Below are 20,239 nucleotides of genomic sequence, written 5' to 3' on the forward strand. Positions count from 1 at the left end.
TAAATTCAACTTCTAGCCTTTAGGGCAGATTAATTTTCTCTTTAAGTTTTGATTCTTGAAACGTGAAACAATCTCATTGCCCCTCTTTGGAGCATCTAAGTGAGAACAATCATTGTCCGAGTAAATCAGTTGATAAGTAATAGTTTCTGTATTCTGCACGCCATTTAGAGAGAAGGGATAAGTTTAGGTCGAGGTATGTGACACCTGCTTCATTTTGCCTCATATTCGACAGATTGATTCCAGTTTGGGATTGCTAGTCATTTCAGGAGACCCAGTAGTGGCCTAGATGGTTTTATTGAAGGACATTGTGTTTCAGTCTGTCTTGTTTCCTCCCCCTGCAGAAGAGAGTTGCTGGCAGCGGTTTTTCCATTCTCTGGCAATATGTCAGTCCTTCTTTCGAAAAAAGAAAAATAAAACGAATGTTTTTATTCAATGTACCCTCCCACCTCAAGAGAAACATCTGACAAAATGTCTCTGTTTACCATATATTTCCATGAATTTCCATGTTTTGAAAGTCTAGCATAGCATATGTTGTATTGATTATTTTATGCATGAACACTGACTCCAAAAATATGACTTAACCTTAAATATGACTTGACATGTTGATTGATCTGCTAGCTTCAAGAAGGCAAAATGATATTGTTTCATATTTTTTTTCTTTTAGTAGACAATAATAACATCCCTTAATATCCCAAGAGACAACTTTTAAATTGGCTAGCCATCTATGGGAGTCCTAAATATGGTTTCAGGTGTGCAAGTCTGCGGTGTAGTGCAGGTGGACATGGAACACCGAAGAGTCCACTTGTCAAGCAACCGCCCTTGAACCAGGGTGGCCTCTTGTAAGAAATTGAAAACAGACATTAAACTGTAAAAGATGCCTGCCTTCACTCTGACTAGTAGCTTACAAGTCAGAATCAAGACTGCCTCTCCCCTGCCTCTTTATGACTAGGCGCCCTGGTAAAGGGGATGTGTTTGTGCTTCTGCTGTGCTTGTCCTCAGGTTGCTCCAGGCAGGGTTCACCTGCACTGCTGATGTGATTGTGCTCTTGTTATCATGAGGCCAGTGAGGCTGTTGCCAATGAGCTCAAGGAGGGCTTAACATCTACCTCAAAGGTAGGTTATGTTGACAGTGAGAGAGACAGATGAATCACAGATATTTACACAACAGGCCTCATATGCAAAAGAACTTGCAAGACATGGTAGGGAGAGGCTTGTGGCAAATGGCTTAAAATATTCCTGATTGGACCTTGCAAGCGTAGATCTGTTATGGAGGTCATAAAAACACACTATGGTTGGAAATATCTTTCAACTGCTCCAGGGAGTAGAAATGCCATACCTTGTAGTGGAGGCTTCAGAACCACCAAATGCGAGCCAGAAACGAGGATGCACTCAGTTAGATTTTGCCCCAACACATGATGATTATAACAAAATGACCGCTTCTGCAGGGTGAATCCACGAGGGTAATTTATTTTTTAGTTTAATCCGGGATATCAGAGGACCACGAGTTGCAACAAAACTGAACAGTTATTAACCAGTTTTGAGACAAATGAAACCTAGAAAGGACTTTATGTCACATTTCAGTTACGACAATATGTTAAACAAAGGCTAGAAACAAAGCACATGAATGTGTTTCCTGCGCTTTGACTTTCTACTAGTGTGCTTCTTATTTTTAACAAATGAATACAATTGAAACAATATTGGCATGGCCAAAGAATGAAGCAGACTCTGCCTGATGATATGAGAAATGATCTGTTATTTAGTCCTTTGTCCGTTAGGATCAGCTTAAAGTAGTTAGGGTCCAGTGTGCTAAAGCTTTGTATTGCTAACACTACAATTTGTGAAATCATGGGGTTTTTGATTTTAAATTTTTTTTGAGATACACAGAACCCCCATTAGGAGTCAGACATTTCTTTCTAGTTCAGAAAAAGGGGGTTTAGGACCTATTACTAATTTCAAACTGGAGAGGCAGAGTGGAAAGGGTGCAATCTTCCTTTTTTTAGCAATGTTATGTGATTGCAAACTTTTCATCAGATATCCTCACTTCAAGGAAAGTGCTGTCAGATTCTCCAAAGGGAAACTGTCCGTGTGACAGCGGCGGCTACTCTGCTAAGGCGGAGGAGTATCATCCCGTTGCTTTAACTGCAAGCACAATACATACAATAGAATAATAATAAATGTATGTTATTTTCATTGTATTTTCTGTATTGAGCTTGCAATTGAAGACAGGTTGTTAGGTTGGGGAGGGCTGGGCTCCAGCGTCACAAAGAGAAAGACTGGTGGCTGCACCTTAAGTGCTCATGACGGTTTGCCGGGTGTCTCGGACAGCCCAAACCATCTTGCACATTTCGAATGTTCTCCACCGGCTGAAATGCACAGCCTGGATGGAGAACATGCCAAGCCTCCCATTCCCCATCTGAGCACTGAACCACAGAGTACAGACCAATCACAACGCTTCTGTAAGACTGCATTGTGATTGGCCAGGGGATTCTGGGAGGCTGTGTGCTTCCTGCTGCAGAGAGGATGGAGGAGAGGGGGCGGCCAGCTGTATTAACGTAAGTGTTTTTTTTTATTTTTAGGCAAGGAAATTTGATGCCATTCACACATGCATACTCTTTTTGTAGAACTAGCATGTCAACCATTGTGTCAAAAATGCTCCTGACTTACTGGGAGAAAAACTTCAGCGCCTGGGGGACATCATTTATATTTTTTCCAAAGATGTTCACTTTAGAGTCTGTTCAGAAAAGCATGAGTACAGCCATGATTGAACTGCAGTGAAAAGTTTTATTTTTCTTTTCCGACCATCTCTGCTCTGCTTTGGGGGGGAATAAAAGGCTGACAGCTATATGACAAATTCTTGTTTTAGTCCACTGACCTGTAAATTACACCTATTATGTGCAGGAGAAACTTTGCAGGGAGGTTGCAATGATCTGTGAATACCAGCTGACTTATTGGTCGAGTGTTCAATGGCTTTTTATTGGCTAATTTGCCAGGATTGCCCTGTACAACACTACTTATCAGGGAAATACTATAAAATCCTACCAGCAAACTCTAGCAGGTTACATGCAGGATAAAATCTGATGTATTGGTTGAAATGTCCATTGATTAGGTAAATTGTGATTTAGTAAACAGAAGATCGTTTTCTAGACACAAAAGTGTCTCTTATGCACCTAAACAATCTGCAAATCAATCATGCAGAGGTTACAAAATGATGGCGGGATGTTGTAAAAGTTTGAACTAGTCAAAACAGCATGCTAACAGGATTTTAGTGAAAGAGTAGGTGATGTCTCGTATAAAGGGATAAACTTCCTTCACCAATGTTATATGCATTCGTGAATAGAATTCTACTGCAAATATTTCATTTTATTGGAATAGACTGAACTGATTATCCCACTGCAAAAAATGTACATATAAATTCTATGTTGGAGTTTGAAAATGTTATCAAAAAAGACAAGATGCTAAATTAAATGAAAGGCATTTCCATATAAATCAGAAAACTCATGTTTGCATACTTGCTTCTTATGAATGATTTATTGATTTATGAGAAGCAATCTCTTTGGAGTTCCTTCCACTTAATAAAGACAAAAGTGGATTAAAGTTTTAGATTATAAGGTTGATTCAAAATAACTCATTTTAGATGTTTAACTGTGCAGGCAAGATTTGATTTCCGGGTGCTTCCTAAGAAATCGTCTTTTACATTTTGTTGGTTATGATTTAGAAAATGTATTTCTCATCTCCTACAGTCATCCCCTCTTACATAAATTTGTGAATTTCGGGACGCACTACACACATTTTACATATATGTTTTGCATGGACAAAGAAATGCTCTTTTTTAGAAGTAAATATGTGTGCTGTGAAGCAGTTCCTCTATCAAACTGGAGTACTTAGACCACCCTGAAATTATTTGTCATTAAGCTGATTTGAAAACCACTCATGCACCAGAAAAAGTGTAAATAATGTGCCTGACAATGTAGGGTTGATGTTAGAATTGTCAATGCATGATAAACACCTTATCTGTACTCATCTAATTGGAATTATTCCTCATGGCCTCATTGTTAGACCTGTCCAAACATTTTGCTTTTACCCCTCCTATTTTTCTGCAATCGTTTTTGTTGGCCTTAGGACTTTGTGAACTTTACCACTGCTAACCAGTGCTAAAGTGCTTGTGCTCACTCCCTAAAACAAGATAAAACTGTCTATAGATGATTTGCATTTTTCGTTTTTTAGTAAGTGTCTAGATATATGGGATGCCATATACCCAGGGCCTGTAAATTCAATGCTACTAGTGGGTCTGCAGCACCTATTGTACCATGCACTCAAGTAGCCTTTTAAAACATGTGTCCAGCCTGCCGATACAGACTGTGTTTGCAGTTTTAAGCTGTCAAATCGACCTGGCAAAGATATCTGTTGGAGTTTTTCACATTATTAGGCAATGGGTGCAAACTGCTCCACAAAGGTAGTTGGAATTTCCAGTCATCAAACTTTACATCAGACCCCCTCACACTCACATGGGAGCATCTACTGGATAACTTTGTATAAAAAACATACTACCTTTTAAGGATGTACAATGCTTTTCATTCATCTAAAGATCGATATAAAGCATCAAAGATCCTACTAAAATTGCTGATCTGATTTTATGAAATCATGTTTTTAAAGCTTTAAGAAGATCCCAGTTCTTTTTACAAAATTAGAAAACATAAGGAAATACTTTGCAACATAACTGAAAAGAACTGTGAGATCTAAGACTGAATTCAGGGCCCTACAAGTTGTGCATTGTGGTGCAATTCTCTTGGTTTATTTGAAAGTTAGAGTAGAGCCTATGCAAATGCAGATGTATGTTCGGGCAATAGCTGTGTCAAACCGATTTGCAAAACTATGTCGATGTGTAAGTACCACCTAAATAACTACATTACATTTATTGTTGTTTCTAAAGACACTTTTTGCACGTAAGCTTTCCATATGAGTACATTTTCCAAAACTCAGGAATGGGCATTTTGTGCTGGGAATATCTTGTCAGGTTTGGGAACACTAACAAAGATGCTTGATTGTGGGTATGCACACATTTGTTTTGTAGCTCCATGGTTTCATTTGTTTCAGGTTTTTCGAACATTTCATGGGAGTTACCCAGAGCAAAACTATGTTTTCATAAACGGGACCATTTAATTATTGGTCCTGTGAAATCTTTGAATCCACTCTACGTATTTGACTCAATGGTAGGTGTTTCTGGTATGAGTGAAAGCTGTCTGCATGCAACAAGCTAAGACAGATTTGTTGTTAAGTAATTTCACCTTGTGAGGCTTTCCTGGGCAGGAATAAAAAATGTGATACAATTTAGATGTAAAATGAATATTTCATTATTCGTGTGTACAGACTATTAAGTTTCGTCAGGAGAACCACAGCAATAAACTAAGATTTAGTGAAACTAGTTGAATTAAAACAACTGTCTCTGATTATAACAAAATTAAAGAATATAAACACATTCTACAGTTACAAATAATACATACAAGTGACACATGCATAGAAATGACACAAAGAAGTGCTAGATACTATTACACTTTTATTCAATACACATAAACAAGATTCAAAACTTAAAATAGATCAATAGCTTACATAAGACCCAAACACTTTTCTGCCTAGTACTTGTTTATTGTAAGAATTCAGGCAGGTTACCTGCCCCACATCATATGACAATGGATACTTCCTTTGACCAATCAAGAATATGGAGCCTTTATCACCCTCCTTTATTTCTTTCAACAAATCACTACTGTGCAAATTTTCTTCCTGGGCTAGCTAAGTACTTTGGTGTGAAGTACCTTCCACAGCTCTTTCAAAGTGGTTTGGGGAGCATTTACAATGTTCAAATGTACATTTGTTTTTGTATCCCCTTTGGTGGGTATTTGCATCTTAGTTTTCACTTTATTTCCCATCCCTGTATTGTTCTCAGGAGTAAAAGCTGAAGCTTTGACTTTTAGCATAATCTTCTTTCACAGTGTTCTCCGAGAGTCAGGGTGTAAGATCTTGGCAATAGTTTGAAATTGCACAGACTGTTGACCTGGTTCTGGTATGATATTTCATGTGGCTGTGTCTGTAGACTGGGCTTGAAGAGGTGTTAGTTGAGCATCAAAATAGGCATCCAACAACCTTGCATCTGCACCTGCACTTTGTCATCTGTGAACAGACACCTTCAAAGATGTCAGAAATGGACTGCCTTGGCTTGTTGTGACTTTTTAGTAATGTGGCAGTTTAAAATCAGTATATAACAATGTGCTATTTAGGGTGTTACAACAAACATGATCATGCATGATCCCTCATGATCATACATGACCCCTCATGATCATACATGATCCCTCTAGCCAGCATTATTATTGTTATTATTATGTTTCTTATATAGCGCCTGAATCGACCCCCGAAGTGGTATCTCCGCGCTTGCCTTGGGAACCCGTCCTGGCTTTTCCCTGTGAGATAGCCCCTACAGGGCATCCCCAAGGTGAAAGCCAGGCATGTGGAAAGTGCTAAAGCAGTATGGGTTTAAGGATCGCTTCCTTGGAGGCATACAGGCTATATACAGAGACCCTGACGCTAAAATTAGCTATGCCGGAGCACTTTCATCAACGTTTACTATATCAAGGGGGACTCGACAGGGGTGTCCACTTTCACCCCTGCTGTTTGCCCTCTCTATGGAGCCCTTCATAAATGCGTTGCAGAATCAAGAGAAGATATCTCCAGTTGAGCATGAAAATAAAATTCTTAAAATCACTGCATATGCTGATGATTTAGCTATATTCACTACTAATGTTATAGATGCTTTAGCAGGAATCACAGACGAAGCGGAAAAATTTGGAGAGATTTCCGGTTACAAATTAAACTTTAATAAAACTCAAACCATTATGAACTACCAAGCTAATCAATCAGTTACTGGGCTATGCAACTCGGCCGTTTACTTAGGGGTGACCATATCTTCTAAAACAAATGAAATAAACAAATTGAACTACGAACCTTTACTGAAACAAGTTACTGCGATGCTTAAAAAATGGCATAAAATTCCACTGAACATTTTGGGAAGAATTAATTTGATAAAAATGAATATTTTGCCAAAATTTTTATATTTTTTTCGCTCTATTCCCCTTCGAGTTCATAATATTTTTTTTAAGAAACTGGAAGGAATTTGTAGTAGCTTTATCTGGAGCTATAAAAAACCTAGGAGGTCAATAGCGATACTAAAATTACCGTTAGAGAAGGGTGGATTGGATTTCCCGGACTTTAAGTCTTACTATTTTGCATCTTTTATAGGGCGTTTTAGAAGCTTATTAAACAAGAACAAAACTTTTTTTTTCACCAATTCATGTTAGGGATGAATGCATCTCAATTTCTAACAAGAATTCAAGATCCGAACTTCTTCAAAAGAGTAAAATTTAAGACAGCAAGGGATATTGTAGGGATGTTTAATTTAGTTATGAAGTTTTGTGACACTTCCTTTTTTCATTCAGAGTTACCTCTATGGGACAACCCAGGGCTACCAGGTATTTTTAATGATAGAACTGGGAGAGAGTGGGCTGAATACGGGATCAAGAGACTGGGAGACTTATATGGGCAAGAGGGGTTTCTACAGTTTTCTACTTTACAATTAATTTATTCGCTACCAAGTGAGATGATACTTAAATATATGCAAGTGAGGGATTATCTGGTGCGGAAAAGGAACTTAAAAAAAATAACTAGTTCGGATATTTGGGAAGTTCTGTATAGCTCTAAAGAGAAATCAATAATTAGCACAGGATATAAACAGTTATCCCAGTATAACTCGGACGATTGTCCTCGATTGTCTCAAAAATGGACGCTTGCATTGGGAACTAATGTGACACCCCAGAATATCTCTAATGCTTTCACAGTCCTTAATAAAACAATACATTCTTCAAGCTTAAAACTTCAACTATACAGAACGGTCAGTCAACTTTATCATACCCCTCAGAAAATTGCCAAATGGTCACAAAATAATGAACGTACTAAATGCCCTAAATGCGATCTGAATGCAGCTGATCTTATTCATATGATCTATTCCTGTCCAGTTTTGAATCCTTTCTGGCGAGAAATAGAATCTACTTTATATGAGAAACAACTGATCAGCTCCCCACTTACTTCATCTATGGTGTTACTTTATATACATGAGAAGGGTTATGATAATAGAAGCTGGCTAGATATAGCGATTTCTTGTGCTAGACTGGTAGTTACTAGAGCCTGGATATCACCGAATCCTCCACTGAGGTCGGAATGGCTCATGCTTTTACATGAAATATACACTATGGAGAAGGCCCTTGCTAAGAATAGGAGCTGGAAAACAGTAGATAGAATGGAAAAGATCTGGGCTAACTTTGTCTAAATTTTAATGGATTTTGAGATGAACTTGCGTGTTTTTCATTTTTTTTATGAATATCTTGTTGTTCAGGCTAAGAAGTAACGTATAAAGATTGTTGTTTGAATTAATGTATGGACGGTCTTCCCGATGTCATTCTAAAGTATGATATATTATTTTTTTCTTTTGTTTTTTTTCTTTTTTTTTCTATAATGTCTTTTTGCTTGTGACTTGTCTGTCAAATAAAAAATTTAAAAAAAAAAAAAGAAAGCCAGGCATCATCCGCTCTCATGACATCAATGTTTTCTCCTATGCCAACAACACACAACTCATTCTCTCCCTCAAGTGTAATGCCTGCATGACAGTAATCACCCACTAAATAAAGATCAGCTGTCTAAGCTGAACATCGACAAGACCAAAATCATGACCTTTGGGAAGAGCGCATCACCCTGGGGCCTGGTGGACAACAGAGCTAGGACCAATCAATCAATCAATCAATCAGTCAATCAATCAAATAATTTGTAGTGCGCAGTACTCACCCATGAGGGTCTCAAGGCGCTGGGGTGGGGAATGCTGCTACTGCTCGAAAAGTCAGGTCTTGAGGAGTTTTCTGAAGGTCGGCAGGTCTTGGGTCTGCCATAGGTGGATGGGTAGGGTGTTCCAGGTCTTGGCGGCGAGGTGGGAGAATGATCTGGCGCCGGAGGTCACTCTTCGGAAGGGTGTCTGTGGCGAGGACGAGGTCGGCGGAGTGGAGCTGGTGGGTGGGGGTGTAGAAGCTGAGTCGTCTATTGAGGTAAGTTGTTACGGTGTTGTGGAGTGCCTTGTGTGCCCGGGCTAGCTTGTAGGTTATCCTCTTGTTGACCGGTAGCCAGTGCAGGTCTCTCAGGTGGGGTGTGATGTGGCTGCAGCGAGGGATGTCGAGGATCAGGCATGCAGAGGCGTTCTGGATGCGTAGGAGCCGTCTCAGAAGTATGGCCCAGGCTCCTGCGCAGATGGCATTTCCGTAGTCCAACCTGCTGCTGACGAGGTCCTAGGTGACCGTTCTTCTGGTTTCAGTGGAGATCCACTTGCAGATCCTGCGGAGCATGTGGAGGGTGTTGAAGCAGGAGGTGGAGACGGCATTGACCTGTTTAGTCATGGAGAGAGTGGAGTCGAGTATGACCCCTAGGTTGCGTTCGTGTTTGGTTGGTGTTGGAGCGGTTCCCAGTGCGGTTGGCCACCAGGAGTCATCCCAGGCCGAAGGGGTGGATCCGAGGATGAGGACCTCCGTCTTGTCTGTGTTCAGCTTCAGTTGGCTGTTCCTCATCCATTCATCGACGGCCTTCATTCCTTCGTGAAGGTTGGCTATGGCGGTGTGAGGGAGAGGATTAGCTGGGTGTAATCGGCGTAGGAGATGATGTTGAGGTTGTGCCAATGGGCGACGTGGGCGAGTGGTGCGATGTAGATGTTAAACAGAGTTGGATTGAGGGATAAGCCCTGGGGTACCCCGCAGATGATCTCGGTGGCTTCGGTGCGGAAGGCAGGAAGGTGGACGCTCTGTGCTCTGCCGGAGAGGAAGGAGGTGGTCCAGTCCAGGGCCTTCTCTTGGATCCCGGTGTTGTGGATGCGTGTTTGTAGTGTGTGGTAGCAGACCGTGTCGAAGGCGGCTGACAGATCCAGGAGGATGAGGGCCGCTGTTTATCCGTTGTCCAGCAGGGACTTGATGTCATCTGTGGCAGCGATGAGGGCAGTCTCGGTGCTGTGGTTGCTGCAGAACCCGGATTGGGAAGGGTCCAGGATATTGCTCTCCTCGAGGTAGCGGGTCAGTTGTTCATTGACGGTCTTCTCGTTGACCTTTGCTGGGAACGGGAGCAGGGAGATGAGCCGGAAGTTCTTGAAGTCCTTGGGGACCACCTTGGGTCTCTTCAGTAAGGCGTTGATCTCGGTGTGCTTCCAGCTCTCCGGAAAGGTTGCTGTCTCGAAGGAGGTGTTGATGACTTTCTGGAGATGGGGTGCGATGGATGTGCTGGCTTTGTTGAAGATGTGGTGTGGGCATGGGTCTGATGGAGACCTAGAGTGGATGGTGTTCATGATCTTGATGGTGTTGTCGTCATTGATGTTGGTCCAGGAGAGCAGACGGATGGTGGTCGTGGGGGCGGAGGTCTCAGTGGTTGTCAGGATGGTCGTGGTGTTGAAGCTGTCTGCGATCTTGCGGTGAAGAAGCCAGTGAGTCACACAGGTCTTGCGAGGGTGGGACGTTGTTGGTGTTGGACCTGGGGTTGGAGAGTTCCTTCACGATGTTGAAGAGCTCTTTGCTGTTGTGCATGTTGTTGTCTAGGAGGTTTTTTTGAAGGAGGTCCTTTTGGTGGATCTGATGAGGTGATGGTGTCTGCAGGTGCCATTCTTGTGGGCTGTGTGGCTGTCCGGAGTTTGTTCACAGAGCCAGATCTTCTCCAGCTTTCGGAAGGTTTGCTTGGAGGCCTGGAGGTCTTCAGTGAACCAGCTGGCTTTCTTGTTCGTGTGACTGTTGGAGGGTTTCTTGATCGGGGTGAGGGTGTTATTGCAGTGTCTGATCCACTGTCTGAGGCTGTGGGCGGCGGTTTCTGGGTCGGTGGGGTCAACGGGAGGGCTCTGGGTGAGGGTGGTAGTTAGCTGGTCTTCGGTGACTTTGCTCCAGCAGTGGTGAGGCATCTGTTGGGTGCAGTGGTGCGTGGTGAGTTTCTTGAAGGTGAAGTGGATACAGCGATGAACGGTCCAGTGGAGTACGGTGGTGTGGTTAAAGGAGACGTGGGAGCTTGCGGAGAAGATGGGGTCAAGCGTGTGACCGTGAGAGTGGGTGGGTTTTGTGACGAGTTGACTGAGTCTGAGGTTGGCTAGGTTGTCGGTCAGTGTGGTGGAGTTGGTGTTGTTGTAGTTCTCGAGGTGAAAGTTCAGGTCCCTGAGGAGGATGTAGTCCATGGAGGCGAGGGTGTGTGCTGAAGAAGTCGGCGAAGGAGTCGCTGAACTGTGGTCGGGCTCCGGGGGTCTGTAGATGAGGGTGCCTGTGAGGGTGGTGTTGGGGTTGGTGTGGATCTGGAAGTGCAGGTGTTCGGCGGTGCTGAGGGTGTCGTCGGTGTTGGTCGAGACTCTGAGAGTGTTCATGTGGACGATGGAAATTCCTCCTCCTGCTCCGTTGGTGTGGTCCCTGCGGGTGATCTTGTAGCCTTCCGGGAATGCTACAGCTATCTTGGGTGCGAGGGTGGGTTCAGCCAGGAGTCCGTCAGGAAGGTGATGTCTGGGAAGGTTGAGTGGAGTAGGTCCCAGAGTTCAACGGCATGTTTGCGGGCGGAGCAGGTGTTGAGAAAGATGCATCTTAGGTGGTTAGGTTCCTTCCTGGTCAGCAGCATGGTAGGGCGGATACTTGTGAAGCTGCAGTTCCAGCAGGTGAAAGCTCTGAGGGTGCGCTTTGGGGCGGCCAGGAAGCAGGTGTTTGATTGTCCAGGGTTGAGTGCGTGGAGGGTTCTGGCATTGTGGCGGTGTTGGGCGTAGTGGCATTTGCGGGGTTCAGGGGTCCTGGCACTGGACACGGTCCAGGCACGGAGGGCGCAGACGGGCTTGCCTTAGGTGTGCCAGCGGCGCATCCACTGTGCGCTTCCGCTGCACGGCCACTGTGGGGCCTCCACATGAGGGGATGTGGGAGTGAGGAGCAGCTGGGAGGCAGGAGCGGGGGGGCAAATGGGATTGCAGGGAGTGGGGCCGCAGGGACGCAGCAGCGGAAAAAACAGGCGGGCTGCGAGAGAACTGGGCACAGGAAGGAAAAACACATTTAAGCAAGAAAACAAGTACAGGCACAGAGGAAGAAAAACAAGTTTGGGCAAGAAAGCAAGTACAGGCATAGGGGAATAAAAACAAGTCTGGGCAAGCAGGCAAATTAGGCACAGGGAAAAAAAAACAAGTCTAGGCAAGAAAATAAGTACAGGCACAGGGGAAAAAAAGTCTGGGCAAGAAAGCAAATTAGGTACAGGGGAAAAATACAAGAGTAGGCAAAAACAATGCAGGCAGAGCCGTGCAGCAGCGCAGGGAGCGACCTGCCTGCGAGCAGGGTCAGAGTTCGCTCCAACACCCACACCAAGAACCTGAGGTTCATCATCAACAGCAAACTCAGCATGACTGCCCAGGTCAATGCAGTCACTGCCTCATGCTTCTATACCCTGAAGATGCTGAAGAAGGTTTTCAAATTTCTCTCTATCTGCACCCTGAAAACCATCATGCATGCCCTGGTCACAAACAAGCTGGACGAAGGTCACATCCTCTTTGCTAGGATCAAATGAAAACTTACCAGAAGGTTGCAGACTATTCAGAAATTAGCAATCAGAATCGCTCTCAACCTACCACAACACACTCACATCACCACACTCCTGAAGAACCTCAACTGGCTCCCCATTCACAAACTGTTGGAAAGTGGGTTATTAGTAGGGATAACTATGTAAGGCCACTAACATAGTATATGGTCCTGTAAAGGTCTCCGAAAATTAGTCCCTTGCACAACCGTTGGTAGCTGACGTTCTGCAGTCAGGCCTAACTTAAGAGGCAGGAGTGTAAAGCATTTAAAAACACCCATACATCAAATAGGTAAGACACGACCCACAATAAAATCCTATGAGAATTTATAAAAATAGGAAATATGTTTATGAACAAACCTGGTTTGTTGAGTGGGCCCACTAGGCCCTAGCAATTGCGGCCCGTGAAGGGAGTTCTGTGGGGCAGAAAGGCCGGGCGGTGGAGGGGCAGGGTGGGGGGTAGTAAACACTGGAATATAGTTGATTGCAGGGAAGTAAGCAATTAAATTAATACAACAAATGTCATTGCACGACTGAGTTACAGTCATAAACTGGTTTCCATTCTATATCCCTCCATCGAGGCTTAGTTAAAGAAGGATGTGTTGTGGGGTCTACAGGGGTAATTGTGAAGGGCTACTGGCCACAGGGACCAATCTAGGGGAGACTACTGACTGGGAGGCCTACGCTATACTGGGCATAATCAAAGACAGACACACAACCACTCCATACTTCAGTCTGTGCCACCAGCCACGAGCGCTGACGTCACACTTTATTTATACTCCCCGGCCCGAGTCCGGCCCAGGGAGTTGAGTGTGCAACAGTGTAATGTGAAGGCCTGGTGGCTCATTACATTCCATCTAACCAAATGGGTGTTTAAACAGTGCACTAAAATAACAGATCAACATAACAAACTAAGATAACAAACTAGAGAGAGTCCGTAAAGTCCACAGTGCAGCTCCTAGTTTTTTTTTTTTGCTAACACAGAAAGTCTTTAAGTCAAGTGCTAGGCTGAGGATTGGATGGGAGCCTGAACTGGCGTCTTCCTCGGGGAGCACCATTTTCCTCCGGGCCGGGGATTGCTTCTTCAGTCACCTCCGGGGACGGGGTCTCTGGTGCTTTGCAGAGCTCTACCTCTGGCTTTGTCCCAGGAACATCCACATCTTCTGGAATCTGGCTTTCACCTCCCACCGGGCCTCTGGCCTCATCCGGGATAGTGGTTGGTATGACTACCTTTTTGAACCAGGAGGTGTTCCTTGATATCTGGTGGGTCCCTTTTTTCGGTGTAACCATAGATCCTTTTACTTGGACCACCCCCCCCACAGTTTCCGTTCAAATGGTGTCTGAAACATGGAATCTGGGTATTTATATTTGACCACCACGTAATCTCCCCTGCAGATTTCTGATGACTTGGCCCTCCTTTGCTCACTGGCCTTGTCGTTGTTGCGTTGCCTCATAGACTGGGTACGCACCGGGTCCAATACCGCTGGCAACCATCTTTCACTAGTGGGGAGCATGTCTCTCCAAGCTTGCTGCATGAGTAGGTCACTAGGTGCGCACTGGGCACTGCAGTGCAGGGTCTGGAAATAGGCCCTTAAGAAACGGTGTAAACACCCTTCCAAGTCTTGGCCTGGTCAACTCCAATATGCAATTTTTGTTTAGAGCCCTCATGAACCTTTCAACATCCCTGTTGGCCTGAGGCCATTGGGGTGTAACTCTGCGGTGTCGGATGTTTTGTAGATTCAGATTCTCCCAGAACTCTTGTCCTTGGAAGGGCGGTCCATTGTCTGTGCATATTTCCTCAGGCATTCCGAGGAGTGTGAATTGTTTTTCCTTTACGGGTTTGATACTTTCAAAAGCTGTTGAGGCCATCACCTCCACCACCGGAAATTTGAAGTGACTGTCCACCATGACCACAGTATGCCTCCCGTCTGGGAAGCTTCCAAAGTCCATGCTTACATTGGCCCATGGTGTATTACTGGGTGCTTCTATAATAACTGGTACTGTGGGGGGTTCAGCCCCCATTATCAGACATGCATGGCAACCTCTGACCTTTTCTTCAACCATACATTCCACACCCAGGAACCATACCTTTGACCTCAACTGGGTTTTTAACTTCTCAACCCCTTGATGTCCTTGGTGGGCAAGGTCCACTGTTCTTCTCCATAGCTTGGCGGGTATCACCATGCGTGTGCCGCTTAGAATCACTCCATCGCACCCTTCGCTCAGCTCATCATGAAATATCCACAGTCCCAGACAGTACTCTCTCTTTCCGTCCATCAGACCAATGGGCCCTTAAAGAAACAGCTTTCACTGATGGTGGTGTAGCGTCTGCCTGACTGCTTGCAGGCACACATCTTCCTTTGTTGCTACTCGGATTGCTTTCACCGACAGTGCTCGCGGGCAAGCTGTCTCCACGATTTGATTCACAAATTACTCTTTGCCTTTGTCAACCTCACATATTGTCCAAGGAACGATATCCACTGGGTTGTTGACCCCTGGACGATATACAACTTCAAATTTGTAGTGTTGAATTTGTACCGCCCATTGCTCTATTCTGTATGGTCCATTGCATGCCATGCCCATGAATGAAGGTACCAATTATTTGTGACAAGTGACCAGTGACCAAGGTGAAGTTGTGGTCACACAGATAAATGTTAAAATGCTGGCAGGCCCAACGAATTGGTAACATCTCTCGCTCAATCTGGGCGTATCTCGTCTCCACCATAGTCAGTGCCCAACTGGCATAGGCAATGGGCACGCATTCTTCTCGTTGGTCTCTCTGGAGGAATACAGCACCCAGTCCCACCTGACTGGCGTCCACTACGAGCTCTGTCGCTTGCCCTGGCTTGAAATATGCCACTGTGGCTCCTTGCAAAAGTGATCTCTTGATCTTGTTGAACGGCCTGGCCTCCTCACTGGACCATTGCCATCAAACATCTTTCTTGTAAGATTTCTAAGGGGCTCTGAGAACGTAGCGAGGTGGGGTATAAACCTGCCATAGTAATTCACCATCCCTAAGAATCTACAGACTTCCGATTGGGTCTGAGGGATTGCTGCCGCTCAGAGGGCTTCCACTTTGGCAGGATCCACTTGCATTTCTTTTGCAGAGAATCTGTATTCAAAGAATTTGACTTGATGGCATAGAATTCGCATTTGGCTCAATGTAATGTCAATCTTTGCTCCACCAACCTTCTCAGTGTCACTCTTAGCAGAACATGGTCTTCTTCAAGGGAGTTGGAGAACATTAGAATTTCATCACTGACATAATGCACGTCCACCAGTCCTGACAATGCCTCCCTCACAGCATCTCAAAACACCTCAGCTGCTGAAGAGACCCCAAAACTGAGGCGTTTAAACCAGTGGAGCCCCACATGTGTCAAAATTGTAGTTATATATCGACTTTTCTCCGCCAGCACCAGCTGATGATAGCCAGAATTCAGATCTACTTCCATTGATATCAGCCATGATCTCATCAATGGTGGGCGTGATGTGCTGCTCCCTCCGGATTGCTTTATTAGGCAGCCTCATATCCACACAGAGGTGGATCGCCCCCTGGTTGTCTGAGCTTTGGTGCGATATCCAACGGTGACGCCCAAGGAGCAGGCCCTGACACCTTCTCAATTGCTCAGTCCTTTTCCAGGTGCACCAGCTCCACCTACACCAGTGGATGGAGATGAAAGGGAACCCTGCGATGCTGTGGAGCCACTGGCTTGACGATGTTGTTAATGTGGAGTTGTACTTCTTCTCCTTTCATACTGCCCAGACCATGGAACAGCTCGGGAAACTCCAACAGGACCACCTCCACCTGCGACTGATGTATATGCCTCGCAAATATATTACGAGCCCCAAGTCTTCTGCCGAATAGCATCCCAGGATCCACCCTGCCCGGTCACTCCACCTGCGACTGATGTATATGCCTCGCAAATATATTACGAGCCCCAAGTCTTCTGCCGAATGGCATTCCAGGATCCACCCTGCCCGGTCACAGGTTACATGAAATCGGGTGCATATTGATCTGTCCCCTTGTTTGACTTCCACTTCTATCACCCCCTGTAGAGGGATGGGCACATCGATTTTCGCCTTCGTTGGTAGGAGTAACGGCTTGGGCACGAGTTTGTCATACTGTGCAGCATCTTTAATGTTCACAGATGCACCTGTGTCAATAAGTGCCTTGACACTATTGTCCCCAATCCATATCTGACATAAGGGCGGCGGTCTTCTGTTTGTGTTGATGCCTCGAATGTTTGACACCATGAATACTTTGTCGTCTTCCTCTTCCTCTGTGATATGCATCTTATGGCACTGGCTTTCCATTTCCTCAAGCTCCTGCCCTGCTTTCATACTCTGCTGTGGCCTCAGCCCTCTGTTGTGGCCTGCCCCTGTTCGAGCTGCACTCATGCACATCTTCGTAAAATGTCCAAATTTGTTACATCGCAGGCACTGTTTTCCTTGTGCGGGACACCCTCTCTGTGAATGGTTCACCAAACCACAGTTCTGGCAACACTGTTTGCCACTGGTATTGCCACTTCCACAGCTGTGGGTCTTCTTGATAGCATCCACCCGTTCTTCCTTTACGGGGGTCGAGTATAGAGATTGTGGATTGGCGGGGCGCTGACTCCATCTCGCCCGCCCTCACATCAGCCAGCTCGTGGGATCTTCCTAGGATGAGTATGTAGTCCAACGATATCCCCGGTTGTCGCAATATCATCTTAAGCAGTTCCAACGACTTGCACCCCACAATCAGCTGCGCCCCACATGTGTGGAAAATGTAGTTATGTATCGACTTTTCTCCGCCAGCACCAGGTAATAATAGCCAGAATTCGGGTCTACTTTCAGGGACCATTGAGCCCCGTGGATATCAGCCACAATCTCATCAATGGTGAGCACAATGTGCCGCACCCTTTGGATTGCTTTATTAGGCAGCCTCATGTCTACACAGAGGCGGATGGGCTCCGGTTGTTTGGGCTTTGGTGCGATAACCAACGGTGACACCCAAGGAGTGGGCCCTGACACCTTTTATATTACTCCGTCCTTTTCCAGGCTCTCCAGCTCCGCTTCCCCAAGAGGACGGAGATGAAATGGCACCCTGCAATGCTGTAGAGCCACCGGCTTGACGGTGTTGTCAATGTGGAGTTGTACTTCTACTCCTTTCATACAGCCCACACCACAGAACAGCTCGGGAAACTCCGCCAGGACCACCTCCGCCAGCGACTGATGGATATGCCTCGCAAATATCTTGAGCCCCAAGTCTTCTGCCAAATGGCATCCCAGGATCGATCCTGCCCAGTCACAGGTTACATGAAATCGAGTGCATATTGATCTGTCCCCCTGTTCAGGCTGCACTCTGCACATCTTCACAAAATGTCCAAATTTGCTACATTGCAGGCACTGTTTTACTAGTGCGGGACACCCTCTCTGTGAATGGTTCACCAAACCACAGTTCCGGCAACCCTGTTTCCCTTTGCGTTCGCTGGTGCCACCGGTATTGCCACTTTCACGGCTGTGGATCTTCCTGATAGCATCCACCCGTTCTTCCTTGATGGGGGTTGGGTATAGGGGTTGTGGATTGGTGGGTCGTCTTGCTAGCGCCGACTCCATCGCGCCGCCCTCACATCAACCAGCTCGTGGGATCTCCCTAGGATGAGGATGTCATCCAACGATATCCCTGGTTGTCACAACATCATCTTACGCAGTTCCAACGACTTGCACCCCACAATCAGCTGCGCCCTGGTTTCGGAACAATCGGTCAATCCCCACCCACACAGGAACTCGCCAACTTCCTCAGGCGTGCGAAAAATATGTCAATTGACTCCTCCTCCCCCTGTTTCTCCTGGTGCAGTTTGAAATGTTCGCAATCCGGATTGACCTGCGGGTCGCAAATGCAGATCAAGTGCCCTCACAGCTTTCTCATAGTCGTTGCTGTCCCCTGTGTCTGGGAGGTCTTGGAATAGGTTGTAGAGCTCATCTCTCCATAAGCAACATTGTTGAGCGATTCACTACATTGTCCATTTCTCTAGTTGCCATAAAATAATTCTCCAGCTGCCCAATCCACTTCCACCACCGGGGCGCCGCCGTGGCTGGATCTGCCAACTGGTTGAAAGGGTGAAGTGCCTTCACTGCCATCCGTGAACTAGCCATGCCCCCTGCTGCGCCTTGCTCCTGTGCTTTCGCCTGTGCTGGTGGATTGCTCATGGGAAAATGTGGGTCAACTTACCCTCCTTCCTTGCTGCACCGCAGTGGTTATGTGGCGCTCCCCCCACAGTCCACACTCTGCCAGTGGCGGGTGTATATACGCCCTGCTTCTGTCTTGGTCTACTGTATAGGTGGGGCCTCACTGCCCCCATGCCGACTCTCCTCTGGCACCCCCCACCACCGTGTGCATCTTCGCCTCGCACGCAGCAGGGTCAGGAGCCTCCCAGGTGCTAGTGCGCATGCGCGCCTGTGAAACTAGGTCACGCTCTTCTCTAGGCCTCTCCCGCCTCACAGGACACACGTTCTCCTCTTGCCATAGCCCTCTGGACTCTCCACCATACGGTCACCTTACCGTGGTCCTCCAGTTTAGCCTTCACCGCCTCAGGGCCGTGCTCCAGCCACACGCGTGCCACTATACTTTGGCACCACCGCTCAACACGGGTCTCGCCCCAGCACAACCTACCAATGTCGACCTGCGTTGCAAGAGGCGCAGTGGTGGCTGGTGACATTTGAAAGTGATGGGGCGGAAACAGATAATCATACTGCACCGTAGCGAGCGAGCGTAGCGAGCGAGCCCGAACCCCCTAAGGAGGGTTCTGGGGGAATTCCCCCTGAGAAAATTTTGAAAAAATAGTGGAAAAATGGTGCATTTCCAAGCAAATCTGAGAAAGCAGGAAGGTTAATAAAGCAATTGTGAAAGGGCAGGGATTACATTATTAAAGAGCTGTCATATGACATACTAGGTAGCTGCTTATTCAGTATAACAACAGAGCTTCATCACAGACTTCAAGATACAATGCTGAGAACCTCACAGATTATTTTTATTTAAACTGCAAACAACAAAACAAACAACTTTTTTGATTTTAAACTGCAAACAACAAAAGAACCAACTAAACAGGTCACAAACTATCACCATTCAACAGTATGCAATGACGAGATTCTTTACACAGTTACAGAGGCCATTATATAGTCTATTTTGGTGTTCTATAATCACATGAGTTGTTATACGAACACTACAACCCTTTATGATGTCACACCAGATTTAAAACAGCGACCTACCCTTTATACATTTTGAGAGGAGGTTGGACATTCGGGCAACATTATACAATGACAGGCACTATAGCAGTGGAAAGTAGGTCTTGTGGACGGTCACTGTCGGGTGTAGTGCAGGTTTCACATTGCCAGTCATCGCTGTCGACTGGAAGAGCAGGTCTAGCTGGGCTTTCACTTTGGAAATCATCACAGGTGCAGAGCTTTCGCATGAACAGGCCCGGTTACAGTTCTGCAAAGCCCAACTTCAGGATGTTCACCTTATTTCATAGGAGGGACCCTTATTGATGCACGATTATGGTCCAGGAAGGACCTAGGGAGCACGTCTTGGGGATTGTCTTTTATAGATGGCAATA

This window comes from Lissotriton vulgaris, chromosome 10 (genome assembly GCF_964263255.1).
Source record: "Lissotriton vulgaris chromosome 10, aLisVul1.2, whole genome shotgun sequence".
NCBI lineage: Eukaryota > Metazoa > Chordata > Amphibia > Caudata > Salamandridae > Lissotriton > Lissotriton vulgaris.